The 24383-nt window shown below is 37.4% G+C and overlaps 1 long non-coding RNA gene across 1 annotated transcript in view; it reads left to right on the top strand.

Moving 5' to 3' along the window:
* The first annotated feature begins 2120 nt into the window (after window positions 1–2120).
* The window catches only part of LOC142841237 (uncharacterized), a 265846-nt gene continuing 243583 nt past the window's right edge, over window positions 2121–24383 (top strand). The window contains exon 1 of the long non-coding RNA XR_012909036.1: window positions 2121–2209. This is a non-coding gene — a long non-coding RNA (uncharacterized LOC142841237). The remainder of the gene's footprint in view (window positions 2210–24383) is intronic.

Genomic DNA, 24383 nt, shown 5'->3' on the forward strand with positions numbered 1-24383 from the left:
AATTTCCAGTCTGTGGGGAAGGGCTTGGCTTTTAAAACCCTTGCTGAAGGAGCAGCAGAGAAAGGACATCTGAGGATTTCTTTCTATTGAGTACAAAGAACAAGTAGGGTTGGAGGATTTCCATCAAGTATGAAGAACAATTACAGCTGTTGATGGAGATGGGCATGCCAACCCTCGCAGAAGTCACCGCCTCTAGAATGATACTAGCTTCTAATTTTCCAATAGAGCCTAACTGTATGCTTTCCTAGAAGTTCATTTTGGTTTTGGAATCTAACAATTCAGTCTTTAGAAGCTGACATAGCAAATAAAGAAAAAATTATGTGTGGGACTGGAGAGATGGCTCAGTCAATACAATGCTTACTTTGCGAACAGAAGGACCTGAGTTCAGATCCCTAGCACTCACCTAAAAAGTCAGGTGCAGTGGCAAATATCTGGAGTCCCAGTGTTAGGAACCCAGAGATAGGCAGATCCCTGGAACTCACCATCCTGTTTAGTAAATTGGTAGCACCAGATTGAGGAAGAGACCTTATCTCAAAAGAGAAAGTAGAGAATGATAGAGATACCCAACATCAACATTGACCTCTAGGTGCACATTCACACACACACACACACACACACACACACACACACACACACACACTGCATACACACATGCACACACTCAACTTGGACAAATACACACCCATACACGTTTTCTTCCATCAAAGAATAAATTACTTGATCATACATGGGATTAGGAATACTGATATTTTTCCTTTGCTTGTTCCAACAGTAATTCTAGTCCTATCGGCTCTCTGTGGAAGAGAATTTGGAAGTCTCTGTTGGTAAGAGTGGGAGGGATGGTACACCTTGCAGTCTATTCCTTGTCTCACTCATCAGAGAAATTAGAAAGTGTGGGGGGTGGGTGTATCTCCATGTCTGAAAGGGAAATCAGCCTTCTCTTTGTCTCTGACTTATATCAGTGATACCCCTAGAACGGAAATCTTTTGATATAAAGATATAAGACCTCTGCTTGATTAAACAGGAGAGTAGGCTCTTGTTGCATCTTTTCATGGTATATCATAACAATAAATCCAGATTACTCTATTTGAAAATAGTTTACTAATGCATCCATTAGCCTAGCTTTCATAACCTTCACCTGAGAGACTGGTTCCTAAATCAGCGGACTCTGAAAGTTAAAGGACCCCTGCACTCCTGAGCCTTTTGGACTACAGAACACAAAGGATGCCACTTAAGTTTTCAAGCATTCAGTAGCAAGCGCTCTAGGTTCGAAGTAAGCAGTATGATCAAATCTGGCAAAGCTGCCTCATATACTTTTTGTTTTATGGAGAAGAGAGCAGACATAAACTCTGACTCTTGATTTCATTGAAAATAGAAAAGAAACCATATCATATCTCTAACACCCTAACTTAAGCCAGGTATTTTGAAGGTTGTGGCAGAAGGATTGTGATATGCTGGACAACATAGCAATACTTCCTTAAAAACAGAAAACACACAAAAATCTTAATGTTCCAATATTTCCAGCTTCAACCCACGGTACTATATTCTGTCCTACTGCTATCAAGACAATAACACCAATTAACACTCTCTAAAATCTTTGGGGGAGCACTAAGAGCAATGAAAACAAATCGGATAAGCATAAAATGCCTCTAAGTCCCTAAAAGCTATGACTGATTTAGAATACCATCTACCAGTCTAATGGACTGCAGATGCAATGTGTGGAAACTTACACAGACTTATGGAGAATTGAGAAGTAAAAAAATTCAAATAATGAGACAAGATATAGCTTCATATATCTCACAAAGAATCCAAAAGGATAACTATAAAAATTCTCACTTAAAAGTTCTTACTGATTTAAGGAGAGTTATATATGAACTAATTGGAAACTTCAACAAATAGACAGTATTTATTATTGAAAAGGACAAACGTTGTAAAATCCAGCTAAAAATACAATCTGTGGTGGTTAAAGTGAGAAATGTCCCCTGTAGACACAGGCATTTAAACATTTGGTCCCCAGTTAGTGATAATGCCTGGAGGTTAGGGAAGGTACATCACTAGGAGTTTATGACCTCACCCACTTAGAGTTTGCTCTGTCTTTGTGTTTGCAGTTGGAGATGTGATCTATCAGCTTCCTACTCCAGCCCATCACCATGCCTGCTACTTGCTGCTGTGACTCCCTGACATGATAGGCACCTAGCCTTCTAGAACTGTAAGTCAAAGTAACTCTTTTTAAAATTGTTCTTAGCCATGATATTTTATAACAACATCATAAAAGTAACTGATACATAACTGTACTAAAAATTTTAATACACGGGTTCAACAGCATACTAAATCAAGCAGGAGAAAGTATTATTGGATCAAAAAAACTGTAAATTATCTGATATAAGGAACAGCATGGAAACAAAAAATGAAGGGGCCCATCGGGTACCACAAGTAGATTACTATATGCATTGGGTATCAGAAGGAAGAGAAAGAAAAGAACCAAATTATATAATTAAAAAGACAGTATTCCCAAGTAGCTATTGCATTCTGTATTCTCTAAGAAATGAACCAAGAAAAGAATGGACCAAGAACAGAGAAAAATGTTTTTTATTTATTTTTCTTGCCTAATTGATTTGGCTAAGGTTTTTGGGACTGTGTTGAATAAAAACACTGAGAATAGACATTCTTCTGATCTTAAAGTCTTTCAACTTTTTGCCATTGCACAAACTTATTAATAACTTTCCACACATGAATTTATTTTTTGATATACAAATCTATCTATCTATCTATCTATCTATCTATCTATCTATCTATCTATCTATCTATCTAGAAGATCATGCAATTTTTATTCCTAACTTTGTTAATATGGCATATTATATTTTTTGGTGATTAACAATGGTTGTGAAGCTTGGGCAGGCTGTGGGGTCACTGGCAGTGGGACCAGGTTTTATCCCTATTGCTTGAACTGGCTTTATGGAATCTATATTTTTATAGCAATACCTTACTAGTCTAAGTATAGTGGTGGGCGGGGAGGGCCTTGGTCCTGTCTCAAAGTAATATGTCAGACTTTGTTTACTCCCATGGGAAGCCTTACCCTCTTTAAGGAGTGGATGTGGGGTGAGGTGGGGGAAAGTTGGGAGAAACAGGAAGAGGGGAGGGAGTGGGAACTGGGATAGGTTTGTAAAATGATAAAAGATCATTTAATAATAAATTAATTAATTAAAATGAAAAAGCCAATGTAACATTGGCAATCACTTAGAAAAGAAAGTGTTTAATTTGAGCTTACAGTTTCAGAGGGTTAGAGTCCATGATGGCAAAGCAAAGGCATGGTGGCAGGATAAGCTGAGAGCATACATCTTGATCCAAATATAGGAGGCCAAGAGAGACACTAAGAATGTTGTGAATCTTTTGAAACATCAAAACCCCAGTGACACAATTCCAATAGGACCTCCTAATCCTTCCCAAACATTTTCACCAACTGTATGTACCTATAGGGGCCATTCTCATTCAAACCAAAAAAGCCTTCATATATGTAACTGGAGTTATAGGAAGTTGTAGGCTACTATGTAGGTTCTGGGAATCAAACCCAGATCCTCTATAAGAGCACCTAGCCGCATAACCTTCGACCTACAGTTTGTCCTGTCTACATGATGTGCTGGGGTAAAAGTGGTGCAGAAATTGTGGAAGTGGCCAATTAATGACTGTTCCATCCTGAGACCCATGCCATGAGAGGCATCCCACCCCTGACACTACCTGGAGGGAAAGGACTCAGAGGCTTTTATTAACAAAGACAGTTCTTTACCACAGTGATCACACATGAATCAGGAGCTTCCCTTCACTTTAAAAATTCAGTATTACTAATTCATTATCTGTAAAACATGAGTTCTAAAGGTTGTTTAGGTATATATTTAGTGTCAGTTTGTGCTTTTCTCTCATTTTTTCTAGACCTTAATTTTTTTTCCTGCTTGTTCCACAGTCTCCTGCTGTGTTTTTCTCCTGGCCAATGCACTGATTTGTTACAGTGAGTCTGTAGTTACAAACATATTAATTCTAACCCAGCACACAAAAAGAAAAAATTATCAGCCTCTCCTTCCTACCATATGGTCAAAATAAGAGACTCTGACCAATTATGTGCTCCTTTTCTTCCAGTTCCTAGGAAAGTGAAAGCTACTTTAAGAATTAATCTCACTTATCTTATTTGTCTTTGTATTCCCAGTTGGTAGACAGTGTACTTAGCAAATGTTGCTTTGTACAGATGATCACCTAAGCTTTGTAGCAGTGCTAATAAAAATGAAGAAATATCAGTTATTTGACCAAGCTTCTAAACCAAGGTTTTAGAAAAAGAAATAAAAGGGGAAAAATTTTCACCTAGTTTTTGTCCTTATTATCATTTAGAAAAAGAGATACCTGCATAGCTATATTTATTGATACTGTATTCACAGTAGCAATATTACAGAATAAGCCTAAGCATCTATTGACAGATGAATAGATAAAGAAAATATCATACATATATTTAATGGTTTATTACCCAGTCATAAGGAAAAGTAGTATCATTTGCAAGACTATTGATAGAACTAGAAGGCATAATGCTAATTGGAATAAGCTAAACACAAAAAGACAAGTATTACTGTTAGGATCCAAGAAAAGCCCCCATGATGACCAGCAACCATGTATGCAATAACAAGAGCACTTTATTGATTCTAACACTGGAGTGGCAAAAGAGCCACAACCAAAGTAGCCTACAAGCTCCTTTTAAGAGGAGTTAGGGGAAATCCAAGGCAAATAGATTAATCTGGGGTTGATTGGTGGAGGAAAGGTTAGTATGGGTACTGACTGGTAGAAAGTCCTAGAGGTTAGGGACCTCCCAGCAGCAGGGTAGGGAAAACTTTCTTTAGCCTGAAGAAGTCTGGGTGGCATCTTCTGAGCCAGCAGAAGGGTTTTGGTGGCCTGCTGAGCCAGCAGAAGTGCTTATTGTGGTGTTGCTGATGGTCACCCATAAGTTGTGCTTTTCATGAGACCTGCTTGCTCAGTTCCATCCCATTCTAGTGAAGTGAAACTAAGGTCTTGTCTCTGTTGGGGCTATGGTCTAATGCTCCCCCTCCAGGCTTTCATTACATATTTCCTCTCATATGTGGAAACAAATAACATATCCTGACATTAGAAAAGGGCCTATCAAAGAATGGGGAGACATCTTACCTTTAGGCAAGGTCAGCAGTCCTCTCTGCAGGTTCTCTATGTCCAGTTTATGCAACAGTCCAGAAAAGAGCAGTTTCTTGTCCAAATGGCTAGCAAACTCCACGAGGAGCCTCTTCGATGCCCATCTTCCTCTTGAAGTAGCTGATGCTGCCAGGAGCAGATGTGTCTCATTGTCATGAAAAGTCTTAAGCTATTAAAACATTAAATGCCATATTCTGTAGTCTTTGAAAGATATGAAGAATGCCGATCTAACTGAAATATATATCTATATATCTAGAAAATATAACTAACATGACTACAAGCTTGACTGTTGTTGATGATTATCCATCAACAACATATATTTCCTAATTATACATTACATTGTTAAATGAATGACACAATCACAATACCTTAATCAAGATCAGAAATACATATACATATAACAAAATTGACCTTAAATTTGTATTAATAAATCAAGATTTATACCAATGTAAATTATTCATATCTATACCATATCCCCCTTTAAATGTAAAAGAACATATATAAACAATATTTGGGAATATGGGCACAGTTATTTCTCTCCAAACTGCTTCATGCCGTATGGGGGCGCTGTTAATCAGGTCTTTCCTGGTATATCCTGTTTGCTAGGTTCCTCTCAGTCAGCAGTCAAGCAAAGTAATTTTTTGAGGGTGTTTACAGCAACCATTCAGGAGGGTGTGGCCTATCATACCATATTGGTCTAAATGTAATCCACAGGGTCTCATCCTCTGTGAAAACAAAAGAAGAATCTCTTTTCCAAAGCATCATATCTTTAGACCCAAATTCTGAAGTCATAATACCTGTTGTAATAGGAGCAGCTGTCTGCTTCCCGCCACCCGCCTAGCTTTATACCCGAAATAATTATACGGAAACTGTATTCTTTTAAACACTGCCTGGCCCATTAGTTCCAGCCTCTTATTGGCTAGCTCTTACATATTGATCTAACCCATTTTTAATAATCTGTGTAACCCACGAGGTGGCTTACCAGGGAAGATCTTAACCTGCATCTGTCTGGAGTGGGAGAATCATGGCAGCTCCTGATTCAGCTTCTTTCTCTCAGCATTCTGTTCTGTTTTCTCTGCCTACCTAAGGGTTGGCCTATCAAATGGGCCTAGGCAGTTTCTTTATTAATAAGAAATCACTCCCACATCAAATACCTTTAAAACATATATGCTGGTTTAGCTTAACAGCCCATTTAATGAAATATTTTTTAGTACTTAGCTCCTTGACAGTCAAAAAATTAAAAAAAAACACAATAATATACAGAATCCAGGCTCTCTGTGAATTTTCCATTTTTACATGGCTTATTTTTCTTTACTTCTTTTAATCTATGACTATCTGTACTCTGTCTCTTTAAAGACTTTACCCCTTTTTTAAGGCATTAACTTTTTGCTATGACTCTCTATACTCTTTTTTTCTCTCTCCCAAGCCTATGTATGTTTATCTAACCCTATGACCCATTTAGAGGTCTTTTGTGTCTGAATCTGTCCATTGCAGTGTCTTTAATTCTCTACTGTCTTGAAGAGCTCTTTAAATGCTAAGCAGTTTGGTTGCAGCTGCTCTGGATGTTGGCTCCACCTCTCTCCAAATTCAAAATGGTAGATGTATCATTTCTGCTAGCTCTGGGGCCTGCCAGGCAGGAGCTGCACTCAGTACTTTAACTCTGAGACTGAGTGTGCAGCACATAAACTCTTTTTATTTGAGTTATAGCCAAATCTGCCACGCAGAGCACTGTGCAGCCTGGAAACATCTCTGTATGGTGGCAGAATTTCGCCATGCTCTCCCACCTGTCTAAGCCTGATCCTGCCATCTGCCCAGGCCGGAGTGCCAAGCCACAGGCATGGTCTCAGGTACTTTGTTCCCAACCCCGAGTGGGCACACAAACATCGGGGCCCACAAACGCTCCATAGCCAGAGTTTGCACCAGAGGCAGGGCCTAGGAGGCCTTGTTTTAAAATGGCGCAGCTTTTTTCCTGCTGCTGTTGCTGAGTTGGAAAGATTTCTCTGCGGCACCCTGCCAGCACACAGCAAAAAGCTGTGTTAAACTCTATATTTGTGTCTAGAATTCCTTTTAAAGCCCTCTCAGGTTTTATGTGGAGTTAGTCGACCACGTTGAGGTGCCAGTCTGTAAGGGAAAATGGTGTAGGAGGTCCTTCTATACGTGTGTTGATTTCATTGGTTGAATAAAGAAACTGCCTTGGGCTTTTGATAGGGCAGCCCTTAGGTGTGCAGAGTAGACAGAACAGAATGCTGGGAAAAAGAAGGCAGGGAGAGAGAGCCACCATGGAGTCGCCAGAGTCAGACATGCTGACTCTTTCCTGGTAAGCCACGACCTTGTGGTGACATACAGATTATTAGAAATGGGTTAAATCAAGATGTGAGAGTTAGCCAATAAGAGGCTAGTACTAATGGGCCAGGCCATAATTTAATTAAGACAATTTCCATGTAATTATTTTGGGTGTAAGCTAGCCGGGCGGTGGGACACGGCCCGCTCCACTTCCTACTACAGAAATGTCATGGTAAAATACATCAATCTGCACAAAAAAAGGAATTCATATTTTTGTAAAAAACAAATACACTAAATTTGATGTACTTCTAGGGTAGGCATCAGGCTAGAATTATAGAACGGATATGCAAGTATCCTCTGTGATGTTTTGTCAGCTGGAATAATGTGAATGAGTGTAATTGGATATTTCTGCCCTGACCATTTGTTCCCAAATTATCCAGGAGCTGCTTCCCAAGAGGCTTATATTAATTATAAATACTTGACCAATAGCTCAGGCTTTTTACTAACTAGCCCTTACATTTTAAGTTAACCCATATTTCTTATTTATACTCTGCTACATGTAGTGGTACCTTTATTAACATGGCATGTTCATATCCTGCTCCCTCTATGTCTGGCTGGTACTCCTGACTCTGCCCTTCTCCTTCCCATCATCCTTAGTTTGGTTGCCCAACCTGTACTTCCTGCCTGGCCACTGTCTAATAATCAGTGTTTTATTAAACCAATTTGCGTGATAAATCTTTACAGTGTACAAGAGGATTCCACAGCAAGTGAGATAAGGTTAATAAAGAAAAGATGCTAAAGGGAGGAATATTCGACAAAACAATGAGAAAAGAAGCAAATTTGAGGAAGTAAGTTCAGCACATTAAATCAAAGAATGATGCTCATTTAGATGTTCACCTTCCTAGATATGGACGGAGGGGGGAGGACCTAGGACTTACCACAGGGCAGGGAACCCTGACAGCTCTTTGGACTGGAAAGGGAGGGGTAAAGGAGTGGGGGGAGGGGGAGAAGGGTGGGAGGAGGGGGAGAAGGGTGGGAGGAGGGGGAGGGAAATGGGAGGCTGGGAGGAGGTGGAAACTTGTTTTTTTTCTCATTTTCTCAATAAAAAAAAGATTAAAAAAAAAAGAAATAAAAATTCCCAGTTAAGTTTTGTAATAAAAAAGAAGAGAAAAATTTTACCACAGTATAAAGGTAGGAATCAATGGAAAACTCACTAAATTAAACAAACCATTAAGTCTTCTAACCCATAAACATGGTGTGCCTTCATTTATTTAGAAACTTTTGCTTTCTAGCATTAGTGTTTCATAGATTTCAATACATAGATTCTTCATATATTTTGTAGATTTGAACTTAATTATTAATATTTTAATATTTGGTTCTGATTGTCTATATTTTATAGAATTTTTATAATCATTATCACAATTGATTTTATACTCCAAAACTTGATATACTCATTCACTCTAGGAGATTTTCATGTAGACATTTGAAGTTTTATATATGGACAACAAAGTCTTTTAAAGTGGAGCTAATTTTATTTATTTATTTATTTCTAATTTCATATCTTTGTGTATATTATTTCTTTTTCTGCACTTATATTGGATAAGATTTCTAATATGCTGTTGAACAAGAGTAGGCATAACAGATATTCTTATCTCCTTCCTTATCTATTAAGAAGTATTTTTCATTGGTAAGTATGATTTTAGATAACTCCTCCCAGTGAAGGATATTAATTCCTACTCCTATCATGAGGATAGATTATATATAAATTTTAAATTCTTTCAAATACCTTTTTTGGATATATTGGAATAATAATTCTTCAGTTTGTTGTATTGTTGATCATAGTGATTGGTGTTTGTTGTAGAGTCAATCTTTTCTATCTGGAGGGAAACCTCTTTTAGTAATGATAGGCAGTCTATTCTACATTGCTGTAGTCAATTTGACAACATTTAGTAGCTTACTGAACCAATGTCCATGAGAGATTCATTTGTAATTCTCATTTCTTGTTTTATCTTTGTCTACTTCTAATACCAGAATAAAACAATCCTTAAAACTGAGTCAGGATATAGATCCTTCTATTTTGTTTTCTCAAATATTGATAGTATTTTTTCTTATTTTTTAAATGTTTGGTAAGCTTAAAGAGTGAAATCATCTGGTCCTTGAGTTTTCTCTGGTGCAAAGTTTATAGAAACAAATTCAATTTTAAACTTAGGTTTTCTGTTTCATATAGAATGAATTTTAATAATTTGTATTTTAAGTATTTGGTATTTGATCCAACTTAACAAATTTGTTAACAGTATTGTTTCAAAGTATTCTCTTATCATTTTAAAGTTTGTAGGGTCTTTAATATGTTTGTTATTTTTTGGGGAAATTTTTTAGTCATAGTATTTTGTTTATTTGTTATTAATTTATTTTATAGCCCGACCTAAGTTTCTCCTCCCTTCTCTCCTCCCAGTTCCTTCCCCCACCTCCCTTTAAACCCCATTCCACTTCTCCTCTGTTTCTATTCAGAAAAGGGCAGGCCTCCCTTGGATATCAGCAAAGCATGGCATAGCAAGCTGCAGTCAGATTAATCCCCTCCCCTTTTCTTAAGTCTGGGCAAAACAACCCAGTATGAGGAATAGGGCCCCAAAAGTCAACCAAAGTGTTAGGGACAGCCCCTGCTCCCATTTTTAGGAGTCCCACAAGAAGATCAAGCTGTACAACTATCACATATATGTAGAGGGCTAAGGTCAGTCTTATACAGGTTCCCTGGTTGTCAGTTCAATCTCTGTGAGCCCCTGTGAGGCCCGCTTATTCGTTTCTGTGGGTTTTCTTCTGATATCCTTGACCTCTCTGGCTCCTACAATCCTTCCTCCCTCTCTTCCACAGGATTTTCCAAGCTCAGTCTAATGTTTCATTATGAATCTCTATATCTGTTTCCTTCAGTTGCCAGAGGAAGCCTCTCTGATGACTGTTGGGCTAGGCACCAGTCCATAAATATAGCAGAATATCCTTAGGGCATCATTGTTGTTGGAAGGCTGCTTGTTAGTTCCGGGCTACTCAGCCCCAAAATATCCACACAGAAACCGTATTATTTGCAATACTGTCTGGCCAATAGCTTAAGCATATTTCTATTAATCTGTGTATTGCCATGTGGCTGAGCCTTACCTGGTAAAGTTTCATCCCAAGTGCCTGTCTGCAGCAGGGGTACATGACTTCTCTCTGACTCCGCCTTCTTTCTCCCAGCATTCAGTTTAGTTTTCCCCACCTATCTCTGCTCTACCCTACTAGAGGCTCAAAAAAGCTTCTTTATTAATCAATGGTATTCACAGCATACAGAGGGGAATCTCATAGCACATCATTAAACTGATATTTTTTCCTCCAGTCATATTTGGTTCTATCCTAGGTCTCTGGGCCATCCAGGCTCTGGGTCCTGGTACTCCAGGCAGTGTCATGGGGTGGGAACACTCTAGTAGCATGGGTCTCAGGCTGGAACAGTCATTGGTTGGCCACTTCCACAATCTCTATACCATCCTTACCCATTACCAGACTTTCCAGCATATCCCATAGATAGGAAAGACTGTAGGTCAATGGTTATATGGTGGGGTTGGTGTCCCAATCCCTCCACTGGAAGTCTTGCATGGTCAAAGGAGATGACAAGTTCAGGCTACATATCTACTATTGCTAAGAGTTTTAACTGGGATCTTCCTTGTGTATTCCTGGGAGTTTCCCTTGCACCAGGTTTCTGCCTGACCCTGCAATGCCTGCCCTTTCCAGTTGTCCCTTAACCTCCCCCTACCCTACCACACCTGACCCCTCATGTTCCCATCCTCACCTACTCCTGTACACCCACAAAATCTCTTCCATTTCCCCTTCTTAGGGAGATCAAAGTGTCCCCCCTGGGTCCTCCTTATTACCTAGCCTCTCTGGGTCTGTAGATAGTAGCATGGCTATCCTTTACTTTACAGCTAATATCCCATTTGCCTGCAAATTTCATGATGTCATTGGTTTTTTTTACAGCTGAGTAATACTCCATTGTGCAAATGTACCACAGTTTCTTTATCTGTTCTTCAGTTAAGAGACATCTAGGTTGTTTCCAGGTTCTGGCATTACAAATAGTACTGCTATGAACATAGTTGAGAAAGTGTCCTTGTGGTATGATTGAGCATCCTTTGAGTATATGCCCAAAAGTGGTATATCTGGATCTTGAGGTAGAGTGATTTTCAATTTTCTCAGAAACTGCCATTTCAATTTCCAAAGTGACTGTACAAGTTTGCACTCCCACCAGCAATGGAGGAGTGTTCCCTTTGCTCAACATCCTCTCCAGCATGAGTTGTTACTTGTGCTTCTGATCTTAGTTATTCTGACAGGTGGCTTCTCAGAGTCATTTTGATTTGCATTTCCCTGCTAAGGATGTTGAACATTTGGTTCGCAGTCATTTGAGAGTCTTCTGTTGAAAATTCTTTGTTTATATTTGTACCCTATTTTTAATTGGATTATTTGTTTTTTGATGTCTAGATTCTGGAGTTATTTATATATTTTGGAAATTAGTCCACTGTCAGATATTGGATTGATGAAGATCTTTTCCCATTTTGAAGGCTGCCATTTTATTTTATTGATGATGTCCTTTGTCTTAGAGAAACTTTTCATTTTCATGAGGTGTTATTTATTAAATGTTGACCTATTGGTGTTCTGTTCAGTAAGTTGTCCCCTATGCCAATGTGTTCAATGCTACTGTCCCACTTTCTTTTTTATAAGATTCAGTGTTGGTTTTCTGGTGAGATCTTTGATCCATTTGGACTTGGGTGATGGATATGGATTTACTTGCATTCTTCTACATGTTGACACCCAGTTATGGCAGCACCATTTATTGAAGATGCTTTCTTTTTTCCATTGTTTAATTTTGGCTTCTTTGACAAAATCCAGATGTTCATAAGTGTGTGGATTTATGTCTGGGTCTTCAATTTGCTTCCATTGATCCACCTATCTGTTTTAATACAAATACCATATGTGTTTTTATTACTATAGCATGTAATAGAGCTTGAAATCTGTGATTGAGGTATCTCTGGAATTCCTTTTATTGTACAAGACTGTTTTAACTATCCTGGGTTTTTAATTTTTCCATATGAAGTTGAATATTGTTCTGTCAAATTCTGTAAAGATTTATGTTGTGTTATTAACAGGAATCACATTGAATCTGTAGATTGCTTTTGGTTTGATGGCCATTCTTACTATGTTAATCTTACCAATTCATGGGAGCATGGGAGATCTTTCCATCTTCTGATATCTTCTCCAATTTGTTTCTTTAAAAATTTAAAGTTCTTGTCATAAAGGTTTTCACTTACTTGGTTAGAGTTACACCAAGATATTTATATGATTTGTTGCTATTATAGCAGGTGTTGATTTCATGATTTCTTTCTTATCCAGTTCATTGTTTGTATATAAGAGGTGATACTGACCTTTTTGAGTTAATCTTGTATCCAACCATTTCACCCAAGTTGTTTATCAGTTATAAGAGTTCCCTGGTAGAATTTTTGGGGTCATTTATGTACCCTATCATATCATCTACAAATAATGATACTTTGACTTCTTCCTTTCTGATTTGTATTTCCTTGATCTTTTTAAGTGGTCTTATTGCTCTAGCCAGAACATCAAATACTATATTGAACAGATATATAAAGAGTCTACAACCTTGTCTTGTTCCTGATTTAAGTGGAATTGCTTTGAGTTTCACTCTATTTAATTTGATGTTGGCTATTGACTTGCTGTAAATTGCTTTTTTATGTTAGGTAAGTTCCTTGTAGACTTGATCTCTCCAAGAATTTTATCATGAAGGGCTATTGGATTTTGTCAAAGACTTTTTCAGCATTTAATGAGGTGATAATGTGTTTTTTTTCAGTTTGTTTATATGGTGGATTATATTGACAAATTTTCATATGTTGAACCATCCCTGCATTTCTGGGATGAAACCTATTTAATCATGATAGATGATCTTTCTTATATGCGCTTGCATTCATTTTGTAAGTACTTTGTTGAGTATTCATTTTTGTATCAATGTTCATGAGAGAGCTTGGTCTGCAATTCTTTTTTGTTGAGTCTTTGTATAGTTTGTGTATTAGAGTGACTGTGGCCTTATTAAATGCATTTGACCATCTTCCTTCTGTTTCTGTTTTGTCTGATAATTTGAGGAGTATTAATATTAGCTCTTTGATTGTCTGGTAGAATTCTGTACTGAAACCATCTGGCCCTGGGCTTTTTTTGGTTGGATAACTTTAAATGAGTGTTTCTATTTATTTTTGGGCTATAGGTCTATTTAAATTGTTTATCTGATCTTGATTTAACTTTGGTAAGTGTTATCTATCAAGTAAATTGTCCATTTCTTTTAAATTTTCCAATTTTGTGGAATACAGGTTTTTGAAGTATAACCTAATAATTCTTTGGATTTCCTCAGTGTCTGTTGTTATGTTCCCTTTTCTGTTTTTGATTTTGTTAATTTGGATATTATTTCTCTGCCTTTTAGTTAGTTTGGATAAGACTTTTTCTACATTGTTGATTTTCTCAAAGAACTGAACTCTTTGTTTTATTGATTCTTTATATTGTTTTTGTTTTATCTGTTTTATTGATCCCAGCCCTGAGTTTGATTATTTCCTGCTATCTAATCTTAGGTATATCTACTACTTTTTGTTCTACATCTTTCAAGTGTGCACTTAAGTCATTGATTTGAAGATTATCTAACTTCTTTATGCAGGCACTTAATGCTATGAACTTTCCTCTTAGTACTGCCTTTATTGTGTCTCACAAGTTTGGATACTTGGGGCATTTATTTTCATTGAAATCTGAGAAGTCTTTAATTTCTTTCTTATTTCTTTCCGATCTAGTGGTAATTCAGTAGAGAATTGTTCAGTTTTCATGAGTTTATAGGCTTTCTATTGTTTCTGTTGTTGTTGAAATTAAAGTTTAATCCATGTTGGCCTGATATGATATAGGGGATTATTTCAGTTTTCTTGTATCTGGTGAGACTTGTTTTGACACCATGTATGAAGTCAATTTTAGAGAAGATTCTATGTATTGGTGATAAGAAGGTATTGTCTTTTGTGTTTGGGTAAAATGATTTTTAGATATTTGTTAGGCTTATTTTAGTCATAATGTCTGTTTGTTCCATTACTTCTATGTTTAGTTTCTGTCTGGAAGACCTGCCCATTGGTGAGAGTGTGATGGGGGAAGCTTTGTTAACCAATCACCTCTAAGAAGTGGAACCTAATTAAGGCGTGGCTACCTGGAGCCCAGGAAGAAAAACTGGGATAGACCAGGTGCTTGCTCTCTCTGGGTGATTCCTGAGTGACATAGCGGAGCTGGACTTCCCATTCTCATGGCAAGAGTTTCCCCTTATAATAAGTAAAAATAAAATTGTTTATCTTCATGCTGGCCTGGTTATATCACAAATCAAGTTAAGATTTACAAGAGTGAGGTATTGAATTCTCCCCCTATTAATGTGTGGGGTTGATGTGTGATTTAAACTTTAATATTGTTTCTTTTACAAATGTGGGTGCCCTTGCATTTGGGACATAGGTGTTCAGAATTGAGATATTATCTCGATGGATTTTTTCCTTTGATAAACATGAAAGGTAATTTTGTCTGAAAGTCTATTTTGTCAGATATTAGGATAGTTACACCCACTTGCTAATTAGGGCCATTTGATTGGAAAATATTTTCCAATCCATTATTCTGAGGTAATGTCTATCTTTGATGTTGAGGTGTGTTTCTTGTATATATATAGCACAAGGTTGGATCCTGTTTTCATATCCATTCTGTTAGTCTGTGCCTTTATTTGTGAATTGAGTTCATTGATATTGAGAGATATTAATGACCTCTGATTGTTTCTGTTTTTATGTTGTTGTTGTGGGTGGTGGTGGTGGTTTGTGTGTATTTCCTTTCCTTTGATTTTGTTGGTATGAGATTGTCTATTGCCTGTTTTCATGGGTGCAGTTGACTTCTATGGGTTAGTGTTTTCCTTTTAGCACCTTATATAGGGATTGATTTTCAGATAGATAATGCTTAAGTTTGACTTGATTTTATCATTGAATATCTTGTTTTTTTCATCTATGGTGACTGAAAGTTTTGCTGTGTTTATTAATCCGGGCTGGAATCCATTGTCTCTTAGAGTCTGCAGAAATTGGTCCAGGCCCTTCTGGCTTTGAGTCTCTGTTAGAAGTCAGGTGTGATTCTAATAGGTGTGCCTTTATATATTACTTGGCCTTTTTCTCTTGCAGTTTTTAAATATTCTTTATTTGTTCTGTATATTTAATATTTTGATTATTATGTGACTTGGGTACTTTCTTCTTTGATCCAGTCTATTTGGTGTTGTCTATGGGTATGTCCTTCTTTATGTTAGGAACATTTTCTTATCTGATTTTCTTAAAGTTTTTGGGTTTTTGAGCTGTGATCCTTCTCCTTCCTCTGTTCTTATTATCCTTAGGTTTGATCTTTTCATGGTGTCTTAGATTTCCTGGGTGTTTTATGTTATGTGTTTTTTTTTTCTCTAACATTTTCTTTGACCTTTCTTGTATTGTATCATCAATGCCAGAGATTTTTTTCTTCCATCTCTTGAATTCTGTTGATGATTGCATCCACAGTTACTGTTCACTTACCCAGATTTTCCATTTTCTGAATTCCCTCAGTTTTTGTTTTCTTTATTGCTTCTATTTCAATTTTCAGGTCTTGGATAGGATAGTTTCTTTCATCTCTTTGTTTTTCTTTGGCTCTTTTGGAATTCTTTAAGGAATTTGTTGATTTCCCCTAATTTTTCAGTTGTCTTTTCCTCAATTTCTTTAAGGCGGTTTTTCATCTCCTGTTTAAAGGACTTTATCATCCTCATAAGGTTGATTTTAAAATAGTTTTCTTGTGCTATGTGGCAATATTCAAGGCTTGCTGTAGTGGAATGGCTGGGCTCTGGTGGTGACATATTGCCCTGACTGTTGCTTTTACTATTTGTATTCTTATGTTTACCTTTAGGCATCTGGATTTGGAGTGATTATAGGTCCAGGTGCCAATTTCTGGATTTGTCTTTGTTAGATGGATGTTTTCTTCCTTAGTTTCTCTTTCCTCTTTGATCTTATGGATCCTGTAACCTGTTTTTGAGTCGAGGGGTCTCTACCCACATTGGGGACTGAACTTCTGATGATCTTGATGGCCTCTGGTCCAGCAGGAGTTGCCGCTCAAATTTAGGGCTGAAGTTCTGGCTGTGTGTGTATCTTCTGATCTGTCCAGGGATTCTCTGGAGTTCAGAAACTGGCCTGGCTTCTCGTGGGTTAGGAAGCTTCCACTTGATTTTCAGGGAGTTGGCCTGGTCTTTGGGGTTCAGGATGCTATCTGACCTCTGATTTTCAGGATGCTGCCCTGGCCTTCGATGGGGTGGAATGCACTGGTGATTCGGTAGGGAGGGGCAGTTGAAGTTATGTTTAAGGGAATACAGATAAGGTGGAGCACAATATTCCCTGGGGTTCAAGATGCTGTTCTGGCCTCTGGTTTTCAGGTAGCTGACCTGGCCTCTGATCCTTTGTTATTTCTTATATCAGGAAATTTGTTTCTTTTCTAAGTAGAGCCAAATGTGTCGTTTCCTGAATTTTATTAAACAGTTGGCACTAGACTTTACTGATTTTGTAAAAATTATTTTTAACTCTCATTGATTTTTGTTAGTGGTTTTTATGTCTTTGATCCTGCTTGCTGTGAGACAAATTTCCCTTGCCCTATATTTCTTGTTGCCCTATATTGGAAATTTATTTTTTGTTGATGCTTTTCTTATTTCCTGATATATTAATATTATTCATCTCTTTTTATGAATGATTTTTATTATATAAAATATATTTAATGTCATAAATATCTTTCATTCATATTCAGCATAGCACTTGAATTTGGCTAGAACAATATGAAACCTGAAGGAACTCGAGGTGATATAACTAGAAAAAGAAGCAATATCTTTATTTGCAGGTGATATGATTTTATCCATAAATGGTCCTAAAGACTACATGAGGGAACTTTTACAGCTGAAAAATAATTTCAGCAATGTACATGATAAAAATTAAGACACAAAAATCAATAGCCTTCTCGTATATAAAGGACAAACAGACTGAGAATAAATTAGAGAACATCAAAAAATATCCTGGGATAACACCAAGAAAGCAAGTAAAAACCTTATATAATAATGACTTTAAGACACTGAAGAAAAAAACTGAAGAAGAGATCAGAAGATATAAGGCTCTCCCATGTTCATGGATCAATAGGATTAATACAGTGAAAATGGTCAGCCTACCTGTTCGGGATCTCCAGCTAGTGACCCCGTTCTAAACCTCATCTTCAATGCACAAAGCAGCAGATCTCTGGTGCTGCGCTCTCCAAACCTTGTCCAAAGAAAGTCCACCAAAGGTAAACTCCCGCCCTGGGTTCACCCAAGGCCATGCCTACAGGGTATTTAAGACCCTGTCACCAGACCTGCCATGTGATTTTTCTTTCCTTCCTTTCTGAGAGTCACCTGGTGGTTGCTTTGCTCTATTTATTAAACTTGGTCTTATTAATTCAGTTTGATTTGGCTTACTACATCAGCAGTGTATACCCAATAACTGGGGCTCCAATACTTATCACTACCAAAATCAGTCAACAGATTCAATGCAATACCTGTCAAAATTCCAATACAATTCTTTTTCCCCCCAAATTAATGGGCTGTTTGACTTGTTCAATGTTACTTTCAAGATGTTGGCTCCTTTCAAAAATAATTGCCACAATATGTACATATGCACACAGAATACTACATCAAGGCCTTAGAACACTACAGAAGTTAAGATTAAAGTAATGTCTTAGTGGCACACACACACCTTGGCAGTAACCAACAACTCAGTAATTGAACTACCTAATTTCCCTCAAATCATTCCTGGTGCTGGAAATGCAGCCAACTACTCAGGACTAATGATATAATGAATCTTGAAAGATAGCCTAACACTGCCATTTTTTTCTTTTTAAAACAATTTTATTTTATATACCAATCCCAGTTTCCACTCCCTCTTGTCCTCTCGCTCCTCCCACCTTCTCCCCATCCCACCACCATCCACTCCTCAGGATGAAGCCTACTATGGGGAGTCAACAAAGTCTGTCACATCACTTGAGGCAGGACCAAGGCCCTCCCACCTGTATCTGGGCTGAGCAAGGTATCCCTCCACAGGGAATGGGCTCCAAAAAGATAGTTTATACACTAGAGATAGATCCTGGTCCCACTACCAGTGGTCCTATAGACTGTTCAAGCCACACAACTGTCATCCACATTCAGAGGACCTCGTTTGGTCTTATGCAGGTACCTCAGCTGTCAGTATGTAGTCAGTGAGCTCCCACATGCACAGGTCAGCTATTTCTGTGAGTTTCCCCATTGTGGTCTTGATCCCTTTTCTCATAATATTATTTTTCCTTCTCTATGACTGAACTCCAGGAGTTCAACAAAGTGCTTAGCTGTGGATCTCTGCATCTGCTTCCATCAGTTACTGAATGAAGGTTATATTATGATGACAATTAAGGTAGTCATCAATCTAATTATAGGGGAAGGACAGTTAAGGTACTCTCTACTTTTTCTTAGATTCTTAGCTGGGATTATCTTTGTGAATTCCTGGGAATTTCTTGGTGCCAGGTTCCTTGCTAGCCCCATAATGGCTCCCTCTTACAAGGTATCTCCTTGCTCTGCCTCTCTGTCCTTCCCCCATCTCAACCATCCTGTTCCCTCATGTTCTCCCCCCCTCCTTATCCCTTCCCAATTCCACTACTACCCTCTTCCCTCCCTGCATGCTGCCAATCTACTAAGGAGATTTTTTTCTACTTCCCCTTCCCAAGGTAACTCATGTATGACCCTCTTAGGGTTTTCTTTGTTTCCTGTCTTCTCTGGGGTCATGGACTATAGGCTTTATGTCTAATATCCACTTATGCATGAGAACATACCATGTTTGTCTTCCATAATCTGGGTTACCTAACTCAGGATGGTTTTTTTTCTAGTTCTATCTACTTGTCTGCAAATTTCAAAATATCATTGTTTTTTTTCTCCACTGAGTAGTACTCTATTTTGTAATGTACTACATTGTCTTTATATATTCTTTGGTTGAGGGGCACCTAGGTTGTTTCCAGGTTCTGGCTATTATGAGTAATGCTGCTATGACCACAACTGAGCAAATGTCCTTGATGTTTGAGTTGCATCCTTTGGGTATATGCCCAAGAGTGCTATTGCTGGGTCTTGAGGTAGACTGATTCCCAGTTTTCTGAGAAACCACCATTTCCAAAGTGGCTGTATAAGTTTGCACTCCCACCAAGAATGGAGGAGTCTTTTGCTTACTCAACATCCTCTCCAGCATAAACTTTCATTAGTGTTTTTCACCTTAGTCATCCTGATAGGTGTAAGATGGTACCTCAGAGTTGTTTTGATTTGCATTTTTTTATTTCCCTGATGGCTAAGGATGTTGAACAGTTCCTTACGTGCCTTTGGCCATTTGAGATTCCTCTGTTGAAAATTCTCTGTTTAGATCTGTACCCCATTTTGTGATTGGACTATTTGATATTTTGACATCTAGTTTCTTGCATCTTTTGTATATTTTGAAGATATACAAAGATATACTCTGTCACATGTGGAGTTTTTGAAGAATTTTTTTTTCCATTTTGTAGGTTGCTGTTTATTTTCTTGAATGTATCTTTTGCCTTACAGAAGCTTCTCATTTTCCGAAGGTCCCATTTATTGTCGATCTCAGTGCCTTTGCTACTGGTGTTATATTTAGGAAGTGGTCTCCTGTGTCTATATATTCAAGGCTACTTCCCACTTTCTCTTCTATGAGGGTCAGTGTGGCTGGATTTATGTTGAGGTCTTTGATCAATTTTGACTTGAGTTTTGTGCATGGGGATATATATGGATCTATTTGCATTCTTCTATATGTCAGCAACCATTTATATCAGCAGCATTTGTTGAAGATACTTTCTTTTATCCATTGTATAATTTTAGCTTCTTTGTCAAAAATCAGGTGTTCTTAAGTATGTGAATTACTATCAGGGTCTTTGATTCTATTCCATTCACCTGTCTGTTTTGGGTCAATATCAAGTTGTTTTCTTACTATAGTACTATAGTAGAGCTTGAAGTCAGGAATGGTGATGCCTTTAGACGTTCCTTTATTATAAGGGATTATTTTAGCTATCCTGGGCTTTTGTTTTTGCATATGAAGTTTAGTATTGTTTTTTTCAAGTTATGTGAAGAATTGTGCTGGGATTTTGATGGGAATTACATTGAATCTGTAGATTGCTTTTGGTAAGATTCCTATTTTTATTATGTTGATCCTACCTATCCAAGAGCATGCGAGATCTTTCCAGTTTCTGATATCTTCTTCAATGTCTTTCTTCAAAGACTTAAAGTTATTGCCATACTGGTCTTTCACTTGTTTGGTTAGAGTTACCCCAAGATATTTTATGTTGTTTGTGGCTATTGTGAATGGTGATATTTCTCTGATTTCCTTTTCAGCCTGTTTATCATCTGTATATAGGAGGGCTATTGATTTTTTTAAATTAATCTTGTATCCTACATTACTGAAGGTGTTTATCAGCTCTTGGTGTTCCCTGGTAGAATTTTTCAAGTCTCTTATGTAAACTATCATATCATCTGCAAAGAGTGAATGTTTGACTTCTTTCTTTATGATTTGTATCCCCTTGACCCTCTTTTGTTTTCTTATTGCTCTGGTTAGAACATCGAGAACAATATTAAATAGATATGGAGAGAGTGGACAGCCTTGTCCTGTACCTGATTTTTGTGGAATTGCTTTGAGTTTCTCTACACTTAATAATATCAAGAATTCAAAGAAAACAATATACAGCTTCTTTTTGTTCTAGAGCTTTCAGGTATGCTGTTAAGTTACTAGTGTAAGATTTCTCCAGTTTCATTATGAAGGCAATTAGTGCTATGAACATTTCTCTTAGCACCGCTTTCAAAATGTCTCATAAGTTTGGGTATGTTTTGTTGAATTCTAGGAAGTCTTTAATTTCTTTATTTCTTCCTTGATCCGGGGGTGATTCAGTTGAGCATTGTTCAATTTCTATTAGTTTGTGGGCTTTCTTTAATTAATGTTGTTGAATTCTAAATTTAAGCCATGGGTGATCTGGTGAGATACAGGGGTTTATTGCATTTTTTTTCTGTGTGTCTGTTGAGGTTTGCTTTGTTACTGAGTATGTGGTCAGTTTTTGAGAAGGCTCCACAAAGTTCTGAGAAATATGTATATTCTTTGTGTTTGGGTGGATGTTCTATCAATACTTTTAAACTCATTAGAGTCATAACTTCTGTCAGTTCCTTTATTTCTCTGTTATGTTTCTGTCTGGCTGTCTTGTCCAATGGTGAGAGTGGGGTGTTGAAGTCTCCCACTACTAGTGTGTAGGGTTTGATTGCGATTTAAGCCTTAGTAATGTTTCTTTTACAAATGTGGGTACTCTTGTATTTGGGGAGTAGATGATTAGAATTGAGAAATCATCTTGAGGAATTTTTTCTGTGATGAATATGAAATGTCCTTCTTCATCTCTTTTGACTGATTTTAGTTTGAAGTCCCTTTTGTTAGGTAGGAGGATAGCTACACCAGCTTGTTTTTTAGGTCCATTTGGTTGGAAAATCTTTTCCCAACCCTTTACTCTGAAGTAATGTCTGTTTTTAAAGTTGAGGTGTGTTTCTGACATACAGCAGAAGAATGAATCCTGTTTTCATATCTATTCTGTTAGCCTGTGTCTTTTTTTAGGTGATTTGAGACCATTGATATTAAGAGATATTAATGACCAGTGATTGTTAATACCTGTTATTTTTGTTTTTGTTGTTGGTAGTGGTGTTGTGTTTCCTTTTTGGGTTTTGCTGGTGTGGGATTATTTATTGTCTATGATTTTGTGGGTGTAGCTAGCTTCCTTGCATTGGGAGTTTTCTTTCTAGTACTTTCTGTAGGGCTGGATTTGTGGATAGGTACCTTTAAATCTGTTTTTTTTTCATGAAATATCTTGTTTGTTCCATCTATGGTGATTGAAAGCTTTGTTATGTATAATAGTCTAGACTTGCATCTGTGGTCTCTTAGTGTCTGCAGACCTAATCGAGGACCTTCTGACTTTTAGAGTTTCCCTTGAGAAGCAAGGTGTAATTCTGATAGGTCTGCCTATTTATGTTACTTTGCCTTTTTCCTTTGCAGCTATTAATATTCTTTCTTTATTCTGTATGGTTAGTGTTTTGATTATTATGTGGTGAGGGAACTTTTTTGTTTTTTTCTATTTAGTGTTGTGTAAGCTTCTTGTACTTCCATAGGTATGTCCTTTAGGTTTGGAAAATTTTCTTCTGTGATTTTGTTGAATATATTTTCTTTTTTTTATTTATTTTTAATTTATTTATTTATTAAGGATTTCTGCCTCCTTTCTGTGCCTTTCAGCTGGACTTCTTCTTCTATCCCTATTATTCTTAAGTTTGGTATTTTCATAGTGTCTCAGATTTCCTGAATATTTCGTGTTAAGAGTTTGTTGCATTTGCCATTTTCATTGACCGATGAATATTTCCTCTGTCATATCTTCAACCCCTGAGATTCTCTCTTTCATGTTTTGTATGCTATTGGTTATGCTTGCATCTGTAGTTTCTGATTGTTTACACAGATTTTCCTTGGTTTGTGTTTTCTTTATTGCCTCTATTTCAGATTTCAAGTCTTGAACCATTTCCTTCACCTGATTGATTGTTTTTTTTTTTTCTTGGCTTTCTTTGCTTTCTGGGGATTTGTTGATTTCTTCCAATTTTCTGTTTGTCTTTTCCTCCACTTCTTTAAGGGCATTTCTCATTTGCTCATTAAGGGCCTCAATTATTTTCATAAAATCTGCATTGGAATGTTCAAGACTTGCTGTTGTAGAACTACTGGTTTCTGGTGGTACCATATTCTCTTTATATTGTTGAATGTGTTTATACACTATCATCTGCCCATCTTTTCTTCCAGTGGGTATAGTTGGGGCCTGTGCTTCAGGGGGTCCCTCTTCTTCCACTTGGTGCAGGTGGGGCCTGTGCCTTGTGTGGTTGCTCTTTCTCCAGATGCAGTTTGGACCAAGCCTTTGGTGGTTGTAGATGCTGTGGGGGATGTTTAGGAATGTGGGGAGGCTGTTCCTAGGTCTCTGGGTGTTTGCTGGATGTGGGTTTTGCAGAGGATGTACCTCTGGAGTTCGGGAACCTTTAGTTGGAAACCCAGAAACTCACTTCTCCAAGTATAGGCTGGACCAACTCTCTGGTGGTCTGTCTTAGATGCCCTTGTGGGTGGTTGGTGGATGCTGTGAGGGGGATGGTTGGGACCCAACATGATTCTTCACAGAAATTGGGAGAACAATTTTCAGCCTTATATAGAAACACACTCAAAAAAACTAAAGTTAGTTTAGAAAAATCTTGAATAATAAAGAACTGCAAAAGGTATTGTCATCCCAGATTGCAAATTGTATTAGAGAGATATAGCAATATAAATAACATGGCATTGGTGTAAAAGCCGACACATTTATCAATGTACTAAAATCCTAAAATTCAAACTGAGACAAAAGTCCACATACCTCTGGACATCATATTTTTGACAAAGAAGCCAAAAATGCACACTGAATAAATGACAACATCTCCAATAAATGGTTGATTTTTTAGTATTGCTTTGATGTTTATCTAAGATAATTTAATATTATTTTTTATTTAACTTGTACCCAATTATCTTTCAAAATTACTGCCTTGGGTTCCCTGGCACACACCCATAATACCAACTACTGTGGAGGCCATGGTGAGAGGGCTATTTGAAGCCAAGTATTTTAAATCAGCAGGACCCGTTATCAAAACAGTAAAGAAAATTGAATGCAAGAGTGGTGTGGGCACAACTTATTTGAACATTAAA

The sequence above is a fragment of the Microtus pennsylvanicus genome, chromosome X, assembly GCF_037038515.1.
Source record: "Microtus pennsylvanicus isolate mMicPen1 chromosome X, mMicPen1.hap1, whole genome shotgun sequence".
In the NCBI taxonomy this organism is placed as follows: Eukaryota; Metazoa; Chordata; class Mammalia; order Rodentia; family Cricetidae; genus Microtus; species Microtus pennsylvanicus.